The sequence below is a fragment of the Polypterus senegalus genome, chromosome 15 (genome assembly GCF_016835505.1).
Source record: "Polypterus senegalus isolate Bchr_013 chromosome 15, ASM1683550v1, whole genome shotgun sequence".
Lineage (NCBI taxonomy): Eukaryota > Metazoa > Chordata > Cladistia > Polypteriformes > Polypteridae > Polypterus > Polypterus senegalus.
In genome coordinates this window covers 79,735,789-79,757,282 of record NC_053168.1, presented here as the reverse complement: position 1 = coordinate 79,757,282, position 21,494 = coordinate 79,735,789, and positions in this window count along the sequence as shown.

Here is a 21,494-nt window from a genome sequence, read left to right as displayed (position 1 = left end):
ACTAGTCTATTTTTTCAGTTTATTCAAATTTTTGATTCATCAAAGTAGCCACCTAAAGATCCTCAGACCATCACATTTTCTCCTCCATGTTTGACAGTTGATGTCATACACTGATGACCCAACTTTTCACTAACTCGACAATATATAAACACTCTGCATGATGAACCAAAGATTTCAAATCATGACTCATCGGTCCATAACACTTTCTTTGAGTCTTCAGTAGTTCACAGCTGGTATTTCAAGGCTCTATTTTGTCCTTTAAGGAATTGCTTTCTTACTCCCACTCCCAAAAAAAATGAGGTGTTCTAAAACTCAATTGAAAAAGTGGGTTTTTAGGAGTTTTTTTTAAATGATCAACAATGTTAGCCAAATGTATTTTTTTCCAAAGTATTCCCTACTTCTGGTGGATAACAGCAAAGGGCTGCCTCACCACTTCTTTTATGCATGGCTCTTTGAAAAATAGGCAGACTGCTATTAGCAGTTACCATCTATTAGCAGACACAGGATTTCCCTCTCAGATTCCCAAACCATGCAAAGCGCATGTACAGAGTTTGATCTCTGATAAATGGGTGTAAGAAAAGGTTGCCCAGAATTACTGTGCAGAGTGGCTACTTTACTAATGAAGCTCTAACTTTGTGATCCTTTCAGGAGTCTTCATCTGATGTGTGTACCTATAAATGTAATATTTGACACCCAAAGATTTATGTCCACTCCACAATTGATTCACCAATCAAAAATCTGTGCTTTCTAGATCCCAACCTCTCAACTTTAATGGGTAAAAGTGTCATTTTTTCATGTTCTATCTCATGTTGTGTTGTGTTATTGAGGTAAATACATTACAACATAACTAAATAAAGATATAAAGAAGTAAGCAACAAAATTATACTGTCACACGTATAATTATTTAAGCTCACATATCATGTTGTCATTATTTCTTTTCTGGTACATTTCATAATGTAGTTATTTAATTGTGTATTTATTTATTTATTTTACTTTGCTTGAAATATTCTTGTAGTTTTTCCTAACATAGTATAAGCTGGAAAGAAGTTCTGAGTTCAGAATATTTAATTAAGTTTAGTGTCAAATCAAAAAATGTTTTCTAATTTAGGAGTAAAAGCCTGTTGCCACTATGGTCCTGTAGGGCTAGAAAAGTACAACCATTGTACAGGCTCAAGCTACTGTACAACATTTATATTGGAACGAATTTATATTGGATTTTCTGGTCTTAACAAATGAGTAGATGGACTGAATTTTAAATTCATATCATCAGCATCCTCAGAGTTACTGTTTCCTATTTCACAGAAAAAAAAGAGTTGTTTTCTTCCTTACTGTATAATAACAAAAAGGCATTAAACAAATATATTCAGCAATTAACAGTTTTGTTAACAGATGAACCTGACTATTCTGACTTTTCCATCAAACAAGTGAACGTAATCTCAAACAAAATAAAAATTAAAAAATGTTTTTTAAAGTATTTTTCTCAGACATGATGAATTATGATGGGAATACCTCAAGAAATAAAATTCATATCACTAACAGAACTTCTAATTTACATTTTTAAAAATGCATGCAGACAATGCCAATTGTTTCCTTTATAATTAATAAAGAGGGAAATAAGAATATGAAACCTTACATTTTGTATTTATTTGTTAAAAGATATATCTTTACATCCTAATAAAGCATTTGTTCATATCATTAGATAAATCTAATGCCAGATAGTATTAGTATTGCTTTACCTTTAAATGATTCCGTCTTATTTTGGGAAAATCTCTCAAATATTAGTGTGTAATGATGTATGTCTTTGATAAAAATGAGGAAAGATCCTTAACAGAATATAACTACCAATATAAACTGACTATAATAGGCTATGAATCCAGTGATATATGTTAGTAAGTAATAAAGTTCACTCTAGGCTGCCAAAGTAAATCTTTGAATTAAGAACAGCCATTGTCTGAAATTGAATTCCCCCATGAATCTGTAAATTCACACATTTAATAATTAAAAAGGCCCATACCTATGTTATTGAAATGACTGTTGTAATAACTGCAAAAGCAGAAAGGCAAAACCTTTTTTATTTACTAGATACAAAGTATACCAACAGACTATTCTATTATTCTATTCAAGCTAATAAAGGATTCAATTCCCAGTTAAACTAAGCTTTGCAATGAACATAAATAAAGGTAGTGGTAGCAGACTTAAGAAATTCATGTCTTTCTCTTACATGTGAATTCACTAAAAAAGGGACATAATAATTATGTATATGTTATGTGTCCAGGTATATAAATCAACATTTTATAAAGACATTTTGCAGTTTTGATAAATAAACAAATAATAAGAATAAAAATAATATTCCTAGAAACAACATTTTTTTCACATGGTTATTCTTTTAGAATATAAAATAATATTTCTTTCTATTAATTGTTATGCCTATCATGATGTATTATACTTTATGGCATGCAGTTTGTTTCCTTTTTATTATCATTCTCTTCTATTAATTTTTTTAAATACTTGAACATTAAAAACATTTTGGTAAGGCCAAAATGACATCAAGTTGAATTTTGAAAGTTTCCAAACTGCTACTGTTGAGCACACGACTTTTTAACTTACTCCATGTGTCAATGATGAGCATTTTTGTTATTTAAAAATGGGAACTGCACGATACAAAGAATGAATTGATCTGAATGTAATTGACTAATCATGAGCTTGTCAATCCAGCAGAATAAATGTGCTGTGACATACTGCAGCATGCATGACCTCTTTACATATTTCATGCAAGTTTTTTTAGTCATTTTTATTATTATTATTTTTTTTTTTTTTTGCATAAGAAAAATGTACATAGATTGACAGTTCTATGAAAAATATGACATGTTAAGATACTGATACTGATATGCAACAAAAGCCTGGAAAACATTTGTTTTATTTTGGTTTATCTCTAAACATCGATAACTAATATCTTAAATATTTATAGAGCAATTAACTTTGCATAAGCTTTCTGTAGTGAGGTCAGTGGACTTCAAACCATAAGGCTTTCTGATAAATTTTCACTTTCTGACTCACTTTGTGACTCTCAGTAAGTTCCTTAACCTGTATGTGATACAAATATGATAAATAATATATACTGTATATGTGAAACATCCTAATGTATTGTGATCCTGTAAATTGTCTTCAATTAAAGCATTTGCCACTTCTGTTATAACCACTCAATGCTGTACTACCAGCAGTTCATTTAGGTGCATAGTTTCAAATGATATCTAATGTATTCATTTGTCAGAATAATATCCTGTGGTATCATTATCATCAACTGTTTAACATCTTAACTATCTACAAAAAATGTATATGTTAATATCACCATAACATAAAATCTCAAAACTACAATTAGAAATTCATATGTTAAATTTATATTTTTAAAATTCAGTTTTACAGCTATTCTGTAAAAACAGCACTAATTCTAAATCCAACACTTATTTGAATTATGGTGAATTTGGGATTATACATTTAAACAGTGACTCAGATTAGTATTGGGTATCTCATCTTCAGAAATGTGCCTAATTTTGATTTTCATAAACTGGACATTAAGCCCTTTACAGCTGCCAGTGCAAGTTACATTGACAATCACCTGTTGATGGGAACAGTGGTCATTTATCAATCTGGAGGCTCCAGAAATATCAGTTCTTTTCTGTCTTGGCTCCTGTCACTTTCCCTGGAAGACAAGAAGCTCTGTGCCTAATCTCAGAGGGAAATCAGAAACAAAAAAAAAATGACGGAGCGTTGATGGCAGCTCTCCTATAGACCCCTACCCCCCATTGCCACAGGCATGTCATGATCATCACTCAGATATAGTCAACAGAGACTGTGAGACTGGGCTGGGATCCCAGTGAAGACTTAGTATGAATCAGGCCTGGATCCTCCATGAAAGGCTTTCTAAGATCTGAAGAAAAGCAGGGAGTCAGTCTGGGTAGTCTGCCGTCTGGCAAGTAGACTTCAGGCGCCACAATGTAACAGCAGTCTCAGGTATGCCAAGCAGGTACTGCAGCTATTTACCATGAACTTTACATCTTGAAAAATGAAAAAAAAAAAAAGCATGGCCTTTTCATTCCTTTATAATGTATACTCCACTTTCAGAAAACTAATAAAAAATCAGTTTCATGGTTTGGTAGAAAAATGGATATACTGTATAATAAAATACATTTTTTTTCTTATTCCACTGGGTGCTACATAAGTTAAGCCTTCTTATTCTACTATATGTTCCAAACTGTTCTGCTATGTATACATTTTTCCCCAGGAAAAAAAAAAATCCTTTCTAGCGTGCATTTTTAAATGCCCCAGTAGAATAGTAGATCAGTCATGTGTAAACATTTAAAATAATTGCTAAATAATTTGAAAATTGGGTAAGTGAACAAAACCAAATTCAGTGTTCACTCTGTGTCTCATTGTCTAAAACAACTAAGTAATTTACAATGCGGTGCCTGTGGTCTTGTGGGAATGGCATTTGAAGTTTTGTGTGCATTCAGCTGCTACCGCTTACCTTGTTTCACATTCATGGCATTTGGGCTGCAATCTGACTCACCATCTCCTCACTTTACAGTGTCCCTTGTTTTATAACCCAAAGCATAATTTATCAGGATCTGACAAACGTCTGAAAAATGGGAAAACAAATAGAATGTAAAGTGCACTCCCTTATCAGGAGAATACTAGGAATGTAATGTGTCTCTGACATAGGAAATCAGGTATATTGCACATGAGACTCTTGGTTCCATTACTAAGTAATGAGAAATTATTTACACCACACCCATAAAAACATTCAGGTTAGATTAAATGGCAGTTATATATTGGGGCTTTGTGAGAGTTTGTGGCTGAGCACATACCTGTGTCTGGTGATGGACTGACACCGCGACCAGGGTTGTCTCCTACCATAAATCCACTGCTGCTCCAATAGACAAAAGGCCCCAAGCTGGTTAGAAAATGGACGACTGGATTTTATTTACTTCAAAATAGTGTATAACTTTTTCAAATGAAAACTGAAAGTGAATCATTGAAACATGAAGCAACCTCTAGAGAAATGTTCACTTAAATAAACAAATGCATTCAAAAATGAAATTGCACATTAACATATTCCTTCCTCCTTTACTATTCAGCTGAAGTCATACATTTCACTTGTTATTTCCTAACCTCTTAACCCCAGACATGATGATGAGTAGTGATGTTGGTCTCCAACATCTGGCATTGTCGTTTTTCTGCCCTACAGACTTCTGGCACTTCTCCTTTAGTCTCTGTGGGATCCCTTATCAGCCAAAGGAAGTGTCTTTGCAGGTTTAGTAAACGGAAATAAGTGCACTTCCCATTCTTTCCCACTATCAATGTCTAGCCATTGTAGTGCATAAATAATGAGAAGAAAACACATTTATACAACAGAAGCAAAACACATTTTTTCTTGCTATACAATTACGACGGGGTTTAAAAATGAGTCATTCATATACAGTACTTTGAGTTAGATATATACTATTTTATTTTACACAAACATATATGTATTGTTTGAACTTTTTTTCATTGCTTTGATAAATCTCAAACAGTGTACTTTTGTATAACATTCTTTACTAAATACAAACTGTAAACACAGATTCTGAAATACATAATTTAAACAGAAAACTGCATCACCATGCAACAAATTATCAGTACAAGGAGAGATTAGTCAATATTTTCTTAAAATAACTCACTTGAAGAATGTCCAAAAGACATTTTTTAGTAAAGTTTTAATAGTAAAACATTCATACTATTTATTATTAAAAATGAAAACAAAATACAATTATGTTAAATAAAACATTTAAAACATTTTATAATGATGAATTCTGTAACTAGGCAATCTGCTATCTATATATTTTGGATTGTATTTGGACATTATAATTCACAATATAACTTACTGAATAAAATATGCTTTACTTTGTCATGTAATATAATTTCTACTTTCCAAGTTTTGCATCTATCTGACATCCTCTCTCTGTGTACGAGTGTGTATGTATATATAATGTATATGAAAGAATGTAAACATTTTAAAGTAAGGAATTATCAGCTCCATCGTCCATACATTTTTGAATCCATTTTACCAAAATCAGGGCTGTGGGGTCCAGAATTTATCCTGATTGCATTGGGTTTGAATTCCTATACCAGTGTTTGTTTTTCTTTTCGTATTGCACTTTTTCTCCCATATCCCAAATACAGTACAGCAAATCTGTGTTTAGTTAAATGTTGAATTTTGAATTAGTACAGTATAGTGTAATGCACAATGATTACATAAATAATTTTCCACAGAAGTTTATATGCAAATTTCAAATATTATTAAATAATATTATTTTATAACATATTCAATTTTTTGGGATGACACCCAGTTTTTATAAAGTGATTTTACACATAATGATTTTGAAAAATAGGAAAAGCAAATGTATGCATAATTGTCAAATGCTTTAACTGCACGTTTATGTATAAAGCATTCATTAAGAAAAATGTACATCATACAAAAATAATAATAATAATATCAAAATGTTTCCTCTTGAAAAAAAAAAAAAAAAACTATGTAAAATGATTGCTTTCATACTCCATCTAAGAAATAAGAATTGGATATTCCAAAAATAATACATTGAATCTTCATTTACATTAGTAAAATAAAGCACAATTGAAGACATAAATTTAAAATTTCCACACACCATAATTAAAAACAGTTTTGAAAAATCTTTATCCAGACATAAGCCCAATTCCAGTCTTTCTGTTTGATATTAATGAACATACCATTTGACATATTTGACATACAATAAATAAGGCACATATACAAATTTTAAAGAAGAAATTCAAGATCTTTGCTTTGCAGTGAATTGTTTACAAGGAAAGCTGTGTTCCTCGGAATTTGAATACTTTATAGATAAAAAAAAATAGACACAGAATATTTTCTATTTTGAACTTGTCTAATTTTTTCTCACATACATTTTGCATTGCCATATTATTTTCAGTTTTTGTGGTACAATATTTAAGTTTTAATATAGATATAGATATCTTACTTATTTATCAAAATAATAAACTTCCTGGTAATAAATACTTAAAGCAAATATTTAACCACTTTTTGCATTTCCTGCTACAACTAAATAGCCATTTAATGGTAATATGGAGACACAAACTGACATGTAAAACATAAAAGGAGCACACAATTATCCAGATTTTGCCCTTATAAAGAGCTTACATTTATACGAGTACCAAATGCATTATTTTCATGCCTTGTATGGCTAAATCTACTCATATGCAGTAAGTAAGAATTTGGCCTTGGAAAAAAATGTATACTTTAGAATGTTGCTTAATCACTATTACCATAATATTGATGAATATATTTGATACAACATTCAAATTAAAATAATAGCATTTAATTAAATATTTATTTTAATATATTTAAAAATTATTAAAAAATGTTAATATTTAATGCTTTAGTTATTACCGCATGATTTTGTTATATAGTAGCCATTATGAACATTATTAGTGTAGCTGTATGTATCAAATTAGTTTCAAGTTTGTAAATCACACATATTTTTTTCCATTTATATTATAAATATGAAAATAAGTTGGGTTGAAAAAAAACAAGTTAATAAAAACTGGATCAAGTAAAATTCCAGTCTCGTTCATGAAAAACACAAATATTTACTCTTCCTATATGAACTTTTCATATTGGATTTGTTCAATTTACATTCAAATGACATTTTAATGTATCCATTTGCATATGTAAACAAATAAGAAATCATATCATGATGTATATGATTAATATACAAGGATTACTAGAAAGGGGTGGGCAAAAGTAGGTTTACAGTTGTGAGTATGTGAAACATACTATGCTATTGCTATACTACATGCTATTGTGAAATTCTTTTGAGTTTATAAAGTTAATAAAGCTAGTGTAATAATCATAACCTACATGTCTTTTGCTATATGATCAACTGTAAACCTTTGCCCACCCCTGTATATAATTCACTAATATTAATGTCTCAAAAACAAACACATTTCAGACAAAATATCATACTTATCACTTGAGCCACTTTATTTCAAACATTATGATTGGATAAATAAGTACAGTTCAATAAAGTACTTTATAACTCTGTATCGCATATAAATGCTGGTGATTTTGTATTATGCTATAAGAGAGTAATCATATATAATGACATTGTGCTATTTCCTGCCTGTGCCTTTAAGCAGTATTGTGTTATAAAAGGACATAGGAAAATGTCACTGAAAGGACATAGAGTTTATTGCGTGCATAAATGTAATGGTTTACTAGCTTTTTCATTGAGAAGCTGTGGGTCAAAAAAAAAAAAAAAGTCATAGCTGTGATACATTTGATTATAAACGCTGCAGACACAAGACGAGATTTACTTCATTCATTTTTAGTTAATCTGGAGTTAAATTGTCTTTGTGAAATATATCCCTTCAAGGCATCTTAAAAATCAGAACTTATCATCTTTATCAAAGCAAAACCTGAAACGTCAATTTGTTAATAAAGGAAAAGTGTACCTCAATACAATCGCAATGCAGGACATAAAGCACTATCAAGTGATGTCATAAAATAATACATATTAGTGGTACAGATTTAACAGTTATAATACAACCAAACTTGAATTTGGTTTTATACCTGCATGAAAATGGTGTGCATTAATGGTATAAATTGGGCATTGGGAGCAGATCAGGTAGTGAAAAGGAGGCTGTGCTGTTGAAACAGGCATCTTGTGGAAAGGCGACTTCAAACAGAAAGATACTTCCATGATATAATCTGTGCAACAATCACATGATGCCTCAAAGCGGTGTCACAAAATTAAAAAATTGTGAGTGGTCTCCCCTAGACTTTCTCGTGTGCTCAAATATGGGGATGGATACCGCAAAATAATGATTATATTTTTATATTATGTACATTAAAGAACCATCAACATCAAATCAAATTAATGACATATTGAATAATTATTATAAAAGTAAAGTTGAATAAATCAGACTCTGCTTCTGCATGAATAAAAAAAGTACCACTTTGGTTAGCAGAAATAGCTCAAAAGTTGATAGAAATCTACATTTTGTACCTAATACTTGTATGCAAAATTTGGTTGACCTAAGTGAAAGCGCACTCAAGGTATTGTGTTTACACACACACACACACAGACACACAGACATCATTCCAAAAATGGCATTTTTGGACTCAGGGAGGCCAAAAACCTCAAAATTCATCCAAATCTGCTTAAAGAAGGTAGCGAACCATAGTCCTGGGAGCAAATTCATTACAACTGTGAATTGTATAGCCCCAAGGGTTGATGAGTATAAGAATAGACAAACAAAAAAGCCAACAGAATTGTCACACATAACTTTGAGTCTCAGATAAAAGAATCTGCATTTGTAAAGGAGCTTATGTTTTAAGGAGATGTTGTCCCAAACCCTTTCTGGGATAAAACACTGTCCTTTTCAGGACAACACTGGCTTTTTTACTGAGGTACAATAATCATGATGCATACCTCATGAACTTCATCCATGGTGTTGTGTTTCAGCCAGAAAAACCAACCCCCCAACACCCCCCCAATCCCCCCCAAAAGCTACGGTTCAAATTCTTATTTTAGGTCTGTATTGTTAATTTTTGATTCTTTAATGTTACTTTTGTTGAGTATGTGCATTAAGCTTTGGTTTTGATTGTGGTCTTGTATGTAAGCTGCCTATGTTATGTTCCATTTGTTTTGTGGGTTGTTCTCCAAAAGGTGGGGCTACCTGTCAGTTGTCACCAGAACAACTGCCCTCTGCTCAATAAATTTGGAGGATCTCCCATAATTCCTGGTGGTTCATTGGAAATGCTTTCTTGCGGTTTGGTGAGCTCTTGTGCTTTTTCTGTGTTTTGTTAGTTTCGAGATTTGTTGACCTTCATGCAGTTTTTTTACTAAGCTTCTGGATTACTGTATTGGGAATGTGTTTGTGTTGGACTTACTTGTGTTTCTGAGGGTTTGGCAGTATATTCCTCTGTAGTGGGTATTATTAGAAGTGCTTTAACTACTTTTTGTGACTTGTGTGTTTTGGGACTCCTAGTCATAACATATGGGATTTTAGTCTTCAATATTCTTGACATACAGTCTGGATTTTGCATGTTTTCTTGGATGAAGGCAGCATACAGGAAACAACAGTAACAATTTTAAATTTTCAACATCATAATTTTGCTCTGCACGGAAAAGCATTTTATAGCATTTAGAGTATAACAATAACAATAATAATAAGAAGAAGAATACATTAGAATGCTCCAAGATTAAGCTTTCCTATTTTTATTTTGAGATAGAATTGCTAATTTACCTATGAAAACAATATCTGAGAGGAAAATAAATTTATCTCAACAAACAATAAAACACATTATTATAGTCATGATACAACTGACCGTAGCTGATCACCATGTTTATAAAAATGCTTTATCTATTACTACAGAATATGTCAGTATTAACATACATTAATTAAAATATCCATCCATCCATCCATTTTCTAACCCGCTGAATCCGAATACAGGGTCACGGGGGTCTGCTGGAGCCAATCCCAGCCAACACAGGGCACAAGGCAGGAACCAATCCTGGGCAGGGTGCCAACCCACCGCAGTTAATTAAAATATGTCATCTCCAATTTAACAATATCCACTTTTCTAACTGTTGACAAAGCAAAACATACATCAACTGCTTTCAATTCAATACAGGTTTCTGTAGGTGAACACAGACTGTAAGGGTTTGCAATTTTGCACATTCTAAAAGTAAACTAAAGAATTTCCTTTTGAATTCAGGGTTAGTGGTGGTTCCCTTAAAATATTTTTTACAGTAAATAAATGTAACATTAATATAAATTTTACACGGATATGCTTAAACCCTGGCCCAGCTAAGTAACAGTACTATTGTGAAATTGACTTTCAAGGAAAAGTAAAATTTTATGTTCCAGAACCCTGATGAACAATATAAAATGATTTACTATATTTATTAAGATCACTCAGTAATAAAAGTGAAACAAGAATAATAATACCCTTTTACGTTTTAGGTGTTGTCAGTTTTTGAGTTTTAGAGCAAAATCTTTATTTGGATCCCATGTTTTAATAGATAACAATTACTTCATTGTTGTATTATGGAGGGATAAGTAAGACTTACCACAGTCGTTACTAGATTGATCTCCTCTTTTACCATAATATTAACACACATCTGCGGTGGGTTGGCACCCTGCCCAGGATTGGTTCCTGCCTTGTGCCCTGTGTTAGCTGGGATTGGCTCCAACAGACCCCCGTGACCCTGTGTTCAGATTCAGCAGGTTGGAAAATGGATGGATGGATTAACACACATACAGATCAGTGGAGGAGCTGCGTTTTTGGAGCCCTAAAGCTTGAACTGTTATGGGGGCCCCTTTGCAAGCAGCAATGAGGTCTCGGTAACCATTGTTCATAAAAACAATCGGCTTAGACTAATTTAACACTATTTCACCTTTACTACTTAGCTTACTTACACATCAGCATTATGATTGCCTTTTCAACGGTTCCCCTTTTTTGTTAAGACACATTATATACTGTTTGTGTCTACCAAAAAAGGAAATTTATTACTTGAACAATAACAATAATAATAATAATAATAATAATAATAATAATAATAATAATAATAATAATAATAACTTTTTTTGGCACTAATCAAAGCACTACCCCACAAGGAGGACCCGAGACACAAACTCTTGATCTACTTATTGCGAGGCAGCAGTGCTACAGTTAGGTAAAATTGGTATTATTTATTGTAATAGTATGATATTTTTAGTATATTTTAAGGTTTATTACTCATGTAAATAAAAAGTTGCCAAAATGTTATCCTTTACAATGACCACAAACAATGAAATATGTTTTCATTTCTTCAATTATGGCTAACCTCAGATAAATAATTTTAATTAAAATGTTAATTTGTGTCATAAATGTTGATAGTGTTTAAAAGTATTTATAATTATTTTATATTAAACATATTTAGAATGCAAAATCGATAATTTGAATGTTTTTTTATGACTAGCCTATCTAATTCATTAATAACCTTCTAATGTTTGCTTTAATCATTATTTTGCATTGAATTACACTGTTTTTTAAAAATCTCTTTTCGTACAGTAGACACTCAAGTTTTTAAGCAATGTGGACTAAAGTTGCTTCTGGGGCCCCTTTGGGATTAGGGGCCCTGAAGCTTAAGCCTTATTATTTTCATAGTAGATTCATCCCTGGCATATTCACACACATACACACACACAGGTCCTTTTCACACAATTACATATGAGTGATGCCTTACTGCTAGTCATTCACACAAAGGATCTGATCTACATACTGTATGTGAATTTCCCTATCTATCTATCTATCTATCTATCTATCTATCTATCTATCTATCTATCTATCTATCTATCTATCTATCTATCTATCTATCTATCTATCTATCTACAGAGTCAGAGGATCAGAGAGTTATTTCTATCGATTAATCTCTTTGAATTTAGCCAGGTTTGCTTGGGAAGTGTTCTTTGGACAGGTTTATGTAACATTAAACACTCTCATCTCTTTCACTAGGCACAGTCTGACTGAGCTTGAATGGTATTGTTAAAATCAGTCACTCAGTATTTACAATGCACTTGAGTAAATAGGCAGAAAATGCTGTTTTGGTTAGAAAAACACTTAGGTTATAAATCTCAGATACCACTTTGAAATTGAAGAGTGTCAGTAACTAGCCAACTACAGAAGCTGGCATCAAAAGCAAAGTGAATATGTACAGACTACCTTGTACCACAGCTACCTTCGGCATCATAAAATAAATTTATAGTTGTACACATTTTTGTGGAATTAATAGTAATATTATGATATATCATGCTTTATTTCCACACAGGACAGTAGAGACTAGCCTGGCTAGCTTTAACAAGGCACATTGCTTATCGCTGATTTTTCTTTCTTTCATACAACAAGAAAAAGGAGGTGGACTGTTTCTCTCACAGTTGATCTGCTGAGTTCTAAGGGGAAAAGAAGGCACCTCAGCCAGTAAGAGGAAAGAGACAGGGACTCAATTCACCGCAGTCACCCCTTTGCACATGTCCCGGTAACTTGGGGAAAACCAGGGCACTTTATCCTCAATAGCACATTCCAAGTCCTCTTCTCAGATGCTTCCAGGTCAACTGAGAGATGTAATTGATCCTGCTTGTCCTGGGTCTTTCCTGGGTATTCTTCCAGTGAGCTGTGTTTGGTTCATCCCCTGTAGGTTACATGCCCTATGTGACTGGGAGATGGAAGAAAACAGAGAAGACTGTGTAGTTTCTTCACAGACAAAGGCTGGAGTCATGCAATAAACTCGTACAATAATGTACTGACTAGCTATGAATAATTCTAAACAACATATATATGAAAAAAAAAGTGTTCATGCACATATTAAAACAATATTTTAAATAAGGGACTCACCTTTTGATTATAATACAGATGATTACACTGCTTGCAATGTCTTAGATTTTATGCATCAGTCTCATTTTACACCTTAATTAGACTCACCTCCTTGGTGATTTTTATTGTTCTATGAGGAATGATTAGTATTTATTAAAATAACATTTATTGACACTGGTAACCAGCTACATCAAAAGTAAAAATTCTAACTAAACTGAACGCAACTGGTCAGAAGGTACTAATACAGCTGGATATTAAAGAGTCCTTCACTGTTCTGTTTGATGATGGCTCCAATCATTTTTTCTAAAGGAGGAATGATTGTCCAATTGCACATTCACACACCTACTTCTGATTTGCTTTTCAGCTAATTTAATGTACTGTGTGAAGCTGTGATTTAGAGAAGCAATTTTTTAGCATGAACTGGAATAACCTACAGCAGATTCTATTCACTTTTTTCCAGATCTGTCATAACAAGAATTGTATTGGAATATACAGTATTAAATTGTAATCACAATTACTAATTTTCGTTATAATTCAGAAATGTTCATTTTTATCACAGCAATAGACCAGGTCTTCCAAATCTTGCTCATTAGGGACTACTTTGCTGTACTTGTCCCAGTTTTAAAAAATGCCAATTCAAGTCTTTAATTGGGCAAATATGTTAATTGCCAATATAATTTTGTCATTTATGGTTTATTACAAGGACATATGAACAATTTAGGTAAGGAAAGACCAATTTCTCCATCATGGCTCATCAATCCCTATTCGTTATATTTTTGCACAATACACTGGTCTTCAAAAAATGTTTTTTTTAACTCCCATGAAAAATCACTGGTGTTCTTAATAGATTTGAGGGCGTTAAATCTAAATCTTTCAACAGAATTTCTCTATCACGTCTTTTTTATTTGAGATTAAGGTTTAAAATGAAAAAAAAAAAACTATTTTAGAGAAGAAACATAAAATATTTTTTTATTTATTTTTTTAGTTTTTAATTTACATATACAGTATAATTGATTTAAATGTGATTACTATTTATAAAAAGTAGTCATTTTGTAGTTTTCTTACTCATATAATTCTCAAAAGGTGTTTCACAGTGTATGATGGGGTTTAAAAATTGGAGTTTTTTTAACTTTATTAAATAACACTCATAAAATTTTATTTTAGTGACAAGAAGTCCTGACGAGCAGGCGATTTAACTCAACGATTACATCATATTATCAGGGATAGTTAGGGGAGAAAGGAACAGATGCAAAGAGAGAAGCTGAATTAAGGCAAGTGTTTGGAGGGCTAGAAAGGAAGGTAAACATTTTTTAAAAGACATTCTGGACTAAATTTGAGACCACTTTAGAATTAAATCTGTTCTTCTGTAGAACCACCAGTTAAACAAATTGAAGGGGATAAAAATGTATTTTAACACAGTTTTGAATTCTGAAATGTAGGTAAACATGCTAATACAGAGAATTCTTGGAGAAATATGGAAATGTACAGAAAATATGAAGAAGTGAGTATTCTTGTAAGAAAATGTGAACTAGTGGATTTGGGGAAATTTGTTATTTAACTTGTACCTCATAATTAACCAAAAATAACTGCAGGTTGGCAGAAGCGCAAGACCACCAAGGGAATCTCTCAGTTATCTAATTATTGACTAACGTCAGTTACCAGAAACAGCTATGAAGCCACGGCAAGCAAGAAAGCATCTATTGGCATGACGCAGATGTAGATTAAGCTCTGGAAAGAGACAGACATGAGGCAGATGACATGTCTGCTTTCAAAATGGGGGAATGATGCGGGTGTGAATATGAGAATGCAATGTTTGCCATAAAAAGGCCAGTACTGCAGACACACTGAAAACAACGTAGTCTAAGGAACAAAGTGTAGCACTAGCTATGAAATGAAAATGCAAGGCCTGCTTCATTATAGTGTATGATTTTAAGAAATGCACAAGTCTCTGGGTGACTCAGTTCCTAAACAGATAGCTGATCATACTTTTAACAATGCAGTACACAGACACCCGGTCCTTTAATGTAGTGCGGTATTTCACATTCTTGCTTTCAGTGAATGGAGACTCAATTGTTTCATCAAGCATGGGGTTGTCCACCTTGGTGATTCTGCATGTCGAGATTTGATCATTTCATCAACCCTGATTCCCCCTTTGTCGTTCCACCACATGAGCACTCACTGTGATATCTCTAATGGTTAAACACTAATTAGAATGATTCAGTTGTATCTTTTTTCTACTGTTGATTTCTTGCATTTAATTCTGGGTTTATCTGCAAATAAGCATAAGTAACAAAACTTGAAAATTTTGTCACTGTACCTTGCCTTTTTTATTGATTTTTATGAATTGATTTGTTATAAGTTTAGCTCTTTCAACGGTAGCTATCTGGGAAGTCCCAGCAGGAATGTAGCTCTTGAAGTGCAGGCTTCCAGCCTTTGGTAAGGTATTCTGAAGTGTAATCCTTTCAGGGGAAGTGGCCATGGGCAGTAATTGGCCCTTGGCTCCTGTAAAGGTATTCTTGGTTTGTATTTGGTCAGCTCTTTGTCCACTGTTATGTTTGAAGCATGAGTGACAAGTGAATACTAAAGAGATAAATATTATGTTGTGCACATGTAAATTAAGGCTAACAATTTAGGTGTTTCCAGTATTAACCGATATGAAGAAAAATGTTTGAGGTAAAGTGTCTTTTATGAACACTTTTACACCACAAAACAATGAGGAATAGCCATTAGATGTCTTATAAAATAGATTCAGTCCACTTTCCACTATTACATCTATAAGATCGTATTGGAACAGCTCCCCATGTTCATCAGAGATTGCTCCGATGTTCTCAGGGAAGAAAAATACAAATGAGAGCGTAGGAAATTGATTTTTAAAGAAATGTTGCTCCCAAATGCTACGTAGGAAAAGAAGTTCCTCAACTAGTTTCTCATAGTTTTCTGCCATCATATTTCCAAAAAACTGTGGCAAATGTTTTTTCCATTGAAAGAAGGGTGTGCATTCTTTTATAGTTTGCTTACCTATTACCTGGTCAAGACAATGGATGGGTAAACCCAACCTAGCCTATATCTGTTAAAACCATATAAAGAACAACTTGCTCTGTTTTAAAAGGCATCTTTCTAACCTTATACAGTAAGTATAAATTCTTGGTTATTTTGAAGGAATAAGGGGAGAGAAAAAAATACTGATTTAAGAGGAAGAAATGAGTAGCAAGTACATGATTCTTTAATAATGAGAAATATATTCCAAATAACATTCCAAGCATGACAAATACTTATGGCATAGAACAAAGAAATTTTTTTTTAATCAACATTTCTTTTTTCAAAACACTGTTTTAAACTGATATTTTACAGAAACAATTTGTGTTAGAGAAATTCCCATTTAAGAAATTCATACAACACATCTATTTCTGTTAGGGACACCAGGCTTTTGGTGCAGACCAATGAAATCATCAAGTCAAGATTCGAAGATCTTCAAAGTACGACTTTGGAACACTTGTCTTAGTAACTTATTCGATGTATCTATACAGTAGTTTTCTACGTAAAGAACAAAATTTGGTTGATATTTACCCTTACCAACTCCTGGCTGTAGCTCTGTATTCTCATTTTCAAATTTTCTCAAACTTTCAGAATTTTGAAGAGTTCAACCATGTTACCTCTTGACATCCATTTGTTTAAATCAAAAATGATGTAGCTCCTTTAGTCTTTCTTAATAATAAATACTACATGGTCCTTGAATAGGTCCAGTTACCCTTCTTTGGACTTTATCTATTATTATTATATCTTTTTTGTTCTACAATGACCACAACTGCACACAAGATTCCAGTGTGCAAATATATACATTAAAAATAACCTCTGTTGACTTGTACTTGACATAGTGTGTTATAAAATGCCACAAAATCTACCAGTCTTCTTAATCTCTTCAGGGCCTTGTCTGGATGTGGCCAGCGATGAAGGCACCATGACACCCAAATCATTCTCATTAGCAGTAATTTCAAGTTTTAGATACCCAATTATGTAATCATATCTAACCCTTTTACTTATAACATGAAAGACAACACACTTAAATTAAAACTTATCCGGCACATATACTTGCTGAATTTTATTATGTAGAGAAAAACATTTTGTTTTACAGGATTTGTGCTTCTTGAACTTCAACATTAATTTAACTTTATTTATAATAAAAAATACTTTTTCAAAGTAGCTACTTGACAAAAAGCACACAGGTTGAAAGTGGATACTCCTCATCAAGCTTGGCAAATCTGTATTCTTTTTTAACTCTCACAAACAAAAAGAATATTTTTAGAAAGAACAGATGAAACTTTTAACAAGCAGATTAATGCAAATCAAATGATAAGGAAATGTCTACAGAGATAAAAAATGCTAAAGTGTAATAAAATTTTTTTAAAATACCGTACAGCTTAGAGTCAGCATTTTAATGAAATTAATATGTCTCCTCTTGGTACACAGTGTTTTAAGGTAAGGAAGACAGAAGTTTTGTGATTAGGTAGTTATACTCAACTAGTAACGGTGGACAGCACAGAATACACTTGACTTGAGTATTCCTAGTTTTCATACTCTTTCTTTTTATGTTTAGTATTCATTTGCTCAGAGGTTGATGCACTTGCTGCTTCCTGGGCAGCTCTTCTTTTCTCCACTCTAGCAGCCCACTTCTTCTCTTCTTTCGGTGGCATCGTTTTGCATTAAAACTGATTAAGTCAGTGTTTGTGTTTCTTTAATTTTTCACTTAAGCTGGCACTTATGTCTTCAATCTGCCTCAAGACTGATTTAAGATATGAAGAGGTAGGGGAAGCGATGGTGAAGGTGGTAGGGATGAGAACGATGCCCATATGCAGCCGCCCTGCTGGCCACTGCCTAGAGTTGATTCTACAATAAAATAAAATAAAAATAAAAAGCGGAAATGACCTTGGAGGTCAGTCATCACCCTGAAAGTGGACAGTAGAGGTCACATAGCATATATGTACCAAATTTCAGGTCGATAGATCAAACGGTTTTTTGAGCTGCAGGTGAAATAAAATCCTGGACAGACAAATGACCAGCCACGGTAGCATATTAAATGAGAAGATAATCATCACATTAGAGATTGGTGATTTGTTATGTTTTGATTATCACATGCAAAGAAGAATTTAATTGTAATCTGTACATGTGGTATACCCTATAAACGCACATAAATGTGCAATTTTTAAAATGTATTATGAATCTAGACCATATCTGATGTATATTTCTGTCCTGAAATAATTAGAATAAGCATTTTAATTGGGAGTTCAATCATTGAACTATGCTTAAGAAATTACTTAGGCAAAAACCCTGGTGTCATAAGGTTTCACTCTAACCAGTGTTTGAATCTTCGCATCATTTTACACCCTATTCTAAATGTCCCAAATTTAAGCTCCTAGTCATTTTGGTACTTTCTCACAACCAAACACATTTAGAAATCTGTGAGTTTAAAACAATAATCTGCATTGGCTCCACTTACCCATCTACAGTATTGTAAAACTAGCTCACTAAAGATGAATGGCTATGCATATTTGTGTCTGTTTATCAAAAACTGGCTCCTTTTCCAATGCTTTTTTCAGAGAAACCAGAATTTTTTTTCACAACAACTCTTAAAGATTAATGAAAATTCAGAAACAGGAAAAGAAGCATAATTACAAAATGTAGGAATTTCAATTAAGGGGGTGTTTTTCCACCAGTTGAGAGCTTGGTTGGATGAATACCAGCTGCCTATAAGATCCTCTAGGCTCAGAATTGGACACCTGCTATTAATTAGAGTGATACAACTTCCCTCTAGGATGGCAAATAATCCTGGTTAAATAATTCATGATGCTAAATATAGCTACAGGCATTAACAACAGCAGCGAAACACATACAGAATCAAAAAATACCTAGTTTCAAATATGTAGCCACATGCCAAATGCCAAAGGCTTGGTAGCAATGGAGAAGAGGAAAACTGTACAAATCCTAAAAAAATAATATGTGCCTACACTCCTTGAATCAAAACAGCTCAAATAATTTAGAGTTAGCTGGCTACATAACTTTTCCCCTTGATATGTTATCTATCTTGGTTAATGTGTTAAAGCATAAAGTTTGACACGAAAACTAACAAGACAAGTCATTTTTTCTTCTCATGTTCTTTGTTGGTTGCAAAAAAAATTCCAGGTATCAAATAGCTGAAATGTTTAAGATGGTCCAGACTAAAAGACAAAAGCCAACACTGGCAAGCAAAGAACATATTTATAAGACATTAGCTGTGTAAGCTCATGCTGTAAAAGGCCCGGGCTCCTAAAAACCATGGATTCTGGCATTTCAATCAATCAATCACATCAGTTGTGTATTAGCGGCTCCAAGTCAGTTTTGTTTTGCTGACGTGCTTGCCTCCGTTGTCTATCAGCGGCTAAGCAAGTTTCTCTCTCAACGGAGGTTTTGTTTTACCGATGTGCTCGTCTCGTTTGTATATTAGCCGCTGTGGTTTCACTTTGGCAACAGAGTCACTTTCTTTGAGCTTCACGCTGTAGCCTTGCACTTTCTGGCCGGACAGACAGACACACACACTTTCACACGTAGACATTTATATAAAAGATTATAACAGGACTGGAACTTCATGTCTAGTCAGGGATAAAAATATATGTAGGAAATGGTGTATGGATGTAAGAAAAAAAAAATAATTGATTGCTGTTAATCAATCAGTTAATTATCAATTTTGCTTGAGGCAATGCAAGTTATTGATTAAATCATTTGATAAGATCCTTTATTTTCCTTACCTTTCTCTGTAGGAAGGGTTTTCGAGCTGTTAGACTGTATCAAGGTAACTGAACCACAATCTTTGCAAGAAAAAGAAGAATACAATTTATTGATAAACACACAGATTATAGAAATATCCATCCATCCATTATCCAACCCGCTATATCCTAACTACAGGGTCACGAGGGTCTGCTGGAGCCAATCCCAGCCAACACAGGGTGCAAGGCAGGAAATAAACCCCAGGCAGGGGGCCAGCCCACCGCAGGGCGTGCACACACACACACACCCATACACCAAGCACACACTATGGACAGTTTAGAATCGCCAGTGCACCTAACCTGCATGTCTTTGGACTGTTGGAGGAAAGCCATGCAGACACGGGGAGAACATGCAAACTCCACGCAGGGAGGACCCGGGAAGCAAACCCAGGTCTCCTTACTGCAAGGCAGCTGCGCTACCCTCTGCACCACCATGCCGCCCTATTATAGAAATATTAAATATGATAAATTTATATAAATTGACTTAGAAGACAGAATGAAAAATAGACAAAACAGTCAAACATACAACACAGAAAGGGCTTTCTGTTTATTAGCTATTTTAGAGTTGATTGCCAGCTTTCTTCTCACAAAGGGAACAGATCATTGGCATTCACTTCCTACAAAGAAAACAGATCCTCAGTTCTCAGCTAACCCAAAGAGAGCAAAGAGATGAATGCAGTAAGGTGTAGAGGGTGTACTCTCTGGTGATTTAATAATGGTCACTTCCAGTGACAGAACTAGTGCCTGCTTATAGGTGTATTATTTTGTCCATCACATCCAGCCAGAGTTCAGTTAGTGGTTATAAGCCAAAAATGAATGTGCCCATTTGGGTGCCTTTTTGTCTGAAGGAGTCCATGCAGAGAAGCCAGCTCACTTCTGATTTACACCTTTGTTATCAAATGAATTACAAAGCTAACCAAGGAACTGCATTCATGTAAATATTCGTGCAGATGTTAATGCAATGCTCTTAGGAAATGACAGAATGCCTATTTTGTTATGTTTTAGTCAGGGCTCCTCTGCTGATTGTTGCACAAATTCCTGTTCTATGTCTTTTTTACTGTTTTATTTATTAGTTTTTGTGTCTTAATTAATTTCTTTGTGTCCAAGTTTCTACTATGTTCCATGTAATTGTGGGAGGTTCTCCAAGAGGTGTGGCCACCTGTCTATCTCTGTCAAGTGATTGCTTTCAATTCTATGAAGGCTGATAAAACACAAACTACTTTGTGGTGCATTTCATTTTCCGAGAGTCTGAG